We start from the raw sequence: 6,563 nt of genomic DNA, 5'->3' as shown, positions 1-6,563 counted from the left end.
ACTGGAAAGAACAAAAACTACGAAGAAGTCGGATTAAATTAGTAAAGGTCCAATGGAAATCTAAAAGAGGACCCGAGTTTACCTGGGAAAGAGAAGATCAAATTCGAAAGAAGTACCCACACCTTTTCCCGGACCCAACTATAACGGATAACTAACAACAAATTTCGGGACGAAATTCTTCCAACAGGGGGAGAATGTGACACCCGGTAATTTTCCATATTCTTTAATCTTTATAATTGATCAAAATTACGTGTCATTTATATAATTTATATGAGGTATAAACCATAGTATACTTGAAATGTGGACGAGAACAGTCGTTAATGCCTATAGGATTGTATAAAGTGCCGATGAGAACGGCTATATGATGAAGATAGCCCAGTAATAGTTTAGAGGCGACAAACATATCAAGCTAAATATATACCTATGATCCAATATAATGGGTAATGGTAAGACTTTGCCCAATAATGTCCTAATTCCCTAATTAGGACCGAAACGTCAAAAACGTTTAAATAATGGAATATAGTCGCCGAACCGGCCAAATTAATGACACATTATACAGTGAGACGATCAAGATATGAAACTATGAAGTGTTTAAAGGTATACTAGTCAAAATAATATGAAGTTAATAATTTAAACAATCCATGAAAGATTAAATATGGAGCACTATTTAACCGAATATAACTCCGGGCTAAATTTAAATATACATCATACCGGGAACCGAAATAAATACCGGGTTCCATACCATCTATAATACTTTATAGGTGACCAAATAAATTAAGAGAAGCTCATAATACCCAAGTCCAATATAAATTCCATAACTTGTTTACTCGATGATCAACTCGTCCTAACGACTATCCACTTAAGACCCGAACCAAGATTGAACTTAGCACTACATTTGGACAACCAATATATTTATTAAATGACCATAATACCTTCCCTTTGCAGCCCAAAGCCGAACCCCAACCTCTTCCCATTCAGTTTTAATGTACAAGGAACAAACACCACATTAAATCTTATAAACCATTATCCATGCATCCATATGTATCATGATCATGTATCATCATCATCTTCAACATCATAATTGTGAATGTACTACATGATCAAGCAAAAATCTTCCTAACCATTCCCTATGGCCGCCTCCCCCATTCCCTCAAATAAACAACAATAAACACCATACTTTGATCACTATTGCACTTGATTTGATAAGATTATAATCCCCCAAACCAAGGGATGTGTTCCCTTGGGTTTTCCTATAAATAAGACCAAGTACTTGGATGGAAAACACCACACACAAACTCAAGAAACATAGCTCCAAACCAACCTCTTCTTCTCTCGGCCGAAGGCAGCAGCAGAGCACCACCACAGCCGCCTCTTTGCAACCCGTTTTCTCTATAATGCTGCTCTGAACATCTTGAACCCTATATATCGTTGGAAAGCTAGAAGAAATCCTTAAACCGTGGTAGAAAGCCTTGAACGGATCTCTGCCCGGAAGACTCGGTAAGAAGCTTTGAACCTTCAAAGGTCACTACTGGAAACTGCATTTTCCAGCAGTACCCCCCTCTCTTCTTTTGTTCATATCTCACAAACCACTTGGTATTTTTGGGTGATTCTTGTTTAGGAATCCAAGGAAACTCGCAAGGATCACGAACCACCTTTTGAACATCCATTTCCGGCTTCATTTCAGCATTAGGTAAGCCGAAAACTCGAGTTGTAACAGTTTATGGTGGCTGGAAAAACACAGATTCTGTCCAGCCACGGTCTCATCATTTTACTTGACCCTAATCCACCTATTTCATGTTATTTGAACATATTGTAGACTCTTAACATCGTGGTTAACGTCAAGGAACTTGGATCTCGTCTTAAATCGCTCAAAAACCGACATTCCCAAGGTACTAATGCCATATAATGTTTAGTAGAAAAACATGGACTAAGCCTAAGATACATATAGATAATGAGGTGATTAGACATAAACATAAACTTGAAGTGTGTTGAAATGACATATAATTAAGGATAAATCATGTTAAGTAAAAGATATGAAGGATTTAAAGGGTGTTTAAGGAAGGTTAAGGTTAATAGAACACCTAGTTAAGGTAAAAATGATCTTGAGTAGTAAAACCCACTTATAAATAAACAAGATGATATAAATGTAAAGATGGAATTTTGGTTATGTTAAACTTTAAAAAGGGTATAACTAACGTATTAAAAACTGTATCGGGTTGTCATAAAAGTAAAAATAATAATAGTAATAATAATAATAATGATAAAATATGAGTACTAGTAATAAAGATAAAAGTATAAATAAAAGTGCACATTAAACATAAGGTGCAATCCTTGCATCAAGTCTTGGAAATAAAAATAACGATGATTGTACGGGTAAAATACAAGGTACACGTATATTCCTATATACGCAAATGAAAATATAAATACCCATGTATAATGTTATAAAAACAAAGGATGTGATAACTATATGTTACGAAGACGAAAATACTAATAATACTTATCGTATACATGAGGAAATGATATATACAATTAATACACATATATTCCTATATATGTGCCATACATATAAATATAAAATAGGGGTTTTTGTGATGGACATTGCGAGTAACTGGAAGGGTGGAGGTGCCGGTAGTCGGGACGTCCTGTCTAGGCTGGTAGCTGAATATATCATAGATGGGCCCGTTACCTACCTGGGGACTAACGATGAGAGCTCCAAAACCTATTAGGCTAAAGCATGTCACGAACGTCATGATTACCGACGAATAATTTGTATCGAGCATTCCCTAATGCTCGGAGGATATATATATAAAGAGGATATAACGGAAATACATAACAAGTATAAGACGTTGTCTAACGTCCGTATCGCTAATGTATAAAAAGTATACATATATACCGTCACCTCATAAGTATGTATCGGGCTAAGTATTAATAGTTATATATCATGTACTGAAGTGCATACGTATATGATATAATACATGAAACTCACCAAGTATAACGGAACATTATTCCTCATTTAAGGTGAGTCTCACAGCCCCTATTTTCACTATTTTCACTATGTTTTAAACTGTTTTCGGGGCGAGGGACACGTGTTTAAATATGTTTTATCATGGTGTATATCTTGATTTACAATGTGCGTGTACATGAGATATTTGGCGCGCTCATGGTACATAAAGTCCCCGGTATATATTGTAACCATAAACTATAGGCAACTATAGCCGAGGAACTCTACGGGTAGTACTACTGGTCTGACCAACCCACTCGTAAGTGGTCGCGCCACTTTATAAGACGGGTGCTTAGTTTTCCGATTTATTTATTCCCTCGTGGACTCGTGGGATGTTATGTGGGGCTTTATGGTGTATATATATAGTCAAGGAATGGTTACGAACTCATGTATTCACGTTACACTGCAAGTCATGGATACTGCATTCATGACGTTATGAGAATTATATTATAAAGCATTTTATCGAGTCACAAAACTTGTGAACTCACTCAGTTTATACTGATTAAATTATTTTACGTGTCTTTCAGGTATTTAGCTACGTGGAGAGGTCACGGTGTCTCACTACGGTTTTATGTTTAATTATGGAAATTTCATGTATGAGGATTTTATATTTTGGAGTTTTCACGGTTATATCTCCCTTCGGCAGGACATAACTGTGAAATCTCAATATGTTATATGTAAACCTTTTTATGGATATTTTTGTAAAACTTATATTATGAATGAAATCCTCATATATTTTATCATATAGTTGTTGCTTAACCGCGCTCTCGAAAACCTTTCATGAGTCGCACACCGGTTGTTTCCGCCTATGGACCGGGTGTGACAGCGTTCCAACCTGTCGTCCGAACATATTTCCTGTAAAGAACACTAAAAAGAAAAGGATCACGGGCACCAGATAAAAATAGAATAAAATACTAAAAATAAAATTAAACTAAAACTAAACTAATTAAAATAACTAATCGAATTTAAATATACAAAAATACAATAGGTAAATCCCAACTCGGGTAGTTCTCAATACGCCTCAAACCGTGTCCCCGGCAACAGCGTTAAAAACTTAATGTGTGTCTAGTGAATGCTCTTTCTATGGATCTCACAACTAAGCTTTAAATTTAAAACGAAAATCCTAATGAATGATCCACACACAACCGGCAAGTGTACCAATCTTAAGTAGTATAGAACTAAGGAAGTCCAAGTATCAAACACGAGGACACGTGAAAACGCCTATGAAAACTAAACCCTAGACAAGACCTTCCTAAGAATAATATTTTTTAAATGATTTTTAATAATTAACTACTTGACCTAACTTACTTTAACTAAATAAATTAACTTAACTTAACTTAACTTGACGAAAAACTTACGAAACTCAACGACTGTAACTGGCAATGGAGAAAACGTCTACCTAGGTAAAAATCATATTGAAGGTATAACTAACTAATGGATTGAATAATCTCACGACACCGGTATCTAAGGATGACACAACTTAGGTTCACTCTAGAAAGCTAGATCACCTCTCGGTCTCACCAACAAACTCTAACATACACTTAACTGATTTTAAGAACAAACCGGGAAGCGAGTTGCTAAAGTGTTCTAATGTCGAATCTCCTCTCGGTCTCACCGACACAAGAACCTAATGGAAACGAATACTACGCAACCAAGGATAGAGGAACAATTTGGTTCAACTTAAACTAGATCAACTAATTGCTCACAAACCCAAACTCGACAAGAACCGAACCCGCTCTCGCGCGATCTAATCCTAACACGTAAAAGGTGCCTACCCGCTGAATCTAATCAATTAACACATCCACTTAAACCCTACGGTTGTACTTCCCGCAAACAACCTCTAAACACAAAGTAAAGAATCAAACAAGTAATCACAATCAAAACTAATTCAATCAATCAAAGCAAGGGGTTTATGAGTATAATTAATAAAATCACAGCCACTAAACACAACCTAATTCAATATTAAACCAAACATTCGTTAGCAAATCAAGTGATCAAACAATCCATAAAACTCACTAAAAGCTAACAATATTCATCTAACCTAGGTAGAACTAACAAGTTTAGCCTAACTTGATTTTTGGACAGCCGGTATAACTCTTAATAAACATCATATTAATCATCAAAAACATAATTAAAATCATTCAACGATCAATGATAATCAATAACAACTCAAACCCTAACTCAATTGCAAAAGAATTCAAGTTTAAAGTTCAAAAACAAAAGAGTTATAAACACTAATGAGAACACAAAGTTTATGAATGTTTACTATTGTTTGGGGCTGAGATTAATGATTAATAAATCACCTTAGCCGCTGTCCAAAACCTCCCTTATGGTCTTCTTCTTCTCTTGGCTCAACACAATGCAAAATATTATTTTTTTTCTTCTTGTCTTGGCTGCTTGGTCCGATCGGTAGGTATAATATATTTTTTTATGTTGTGCTGCTGCTACGATTCTTCCAAAACCCCGAAGAACAAAATTATATTTATTTACTCTTGATGTTTTGTTCTCTACGTACACTTTGACCAACACCACCTAAAAGTTTTAAGTTTTCCTTTCTTTTGCAATAATGTCGATCGGAAATATATTTTTTGTTGCTAGGGTTTTATTATCTGTGTGTTATAATATATTAGTGCGTAAAAGGCTTTCCTTTAACGGGCTTGGGTCGGGCTTTGAGTTGTAGTCTTCAAACTTGATCATAAAGGCCTCTTTTGTCTTCAAAAACCCGAACCTTTTCTCTTGTAAAATTCATAACCTACACAATTATTAAACTTTGTAAGATCATATAAAAACAAGCCATAACTATTATTTATTATACGATTAAGCACTTAAAACGTGATAAAAAAAGTACGAAAAATAGGTGTGCTTTACAACACATCATGGAAAATTGCCGTTATATACATCCCAATGAACAATGTTTTCGAAAATAGGCCGAGATTAGTGAAAGCAAATAAAAGCGAGTCACTTGGCTCGGACTATGATTCAAATTTATTAACGACGAACTTTAATAATTTGGAAAAGTGTTAGGATATAAAGTTAAATAAAATTAAGCACTTTTCACTAATTGTTAAATCATTCTATGTGTAGGATGATTTAATAGCTTGGTGCGTAGACTCGGGTGCTACCAACCATGTTTGCAAAGATTCAAGATGGTTTGTAGAACCGAAATAAATTGAAGACGAATCTGTGATAAGGATGGGGAATGTATCTACCTAGCCTATCAAAGGGATTGAAAAATCAAAATTTTAATTTTATTATAGGAAGCAGATAATGTTAGATAATGTATTGTATGTACCGGGGATTCGAAAGAATCTTCTATCTGAAATTATGTTAAATAGTCATGGATTTAAACAAGTAATAGGGTTGGATAAATATGTGTTGTAAAAAAATGGTATTTTTGTTGGATTTGGTTATCTATATAATGGTAGATTTAAACTTAATATCCGTGTACCATTTGATAATGAATTCATTTGCATAGCATCTTGATATAGTAATACAGTAGACTCTATATCTAACTTGTGGCATGCTAGATTAGGATATGTTAACTATTCAAGTATGCAAGACA

This window comes from Bidens hawaiensis, unplaced genomic scaffold (genome assembly GCF_021521415.1).
Source record: "Bidens hawaiensis isolate Kalapana, Puna unplaced genomic scaffold, B.hawaiensis_p1.1 tig00028046_1, whole genome shotgun sequence".
Lineage (NCBI taxonomy): Eukaryota > Viridiplantae > Streptophyta > Magnoliopsida > Asterales > Asteraceae > Bidens > Bidens hawaiensis.
The sequence above is the reverse complement of the archived record's forward strand: the minus strand, read 5'-3'. Positions refer to the sequence as shown.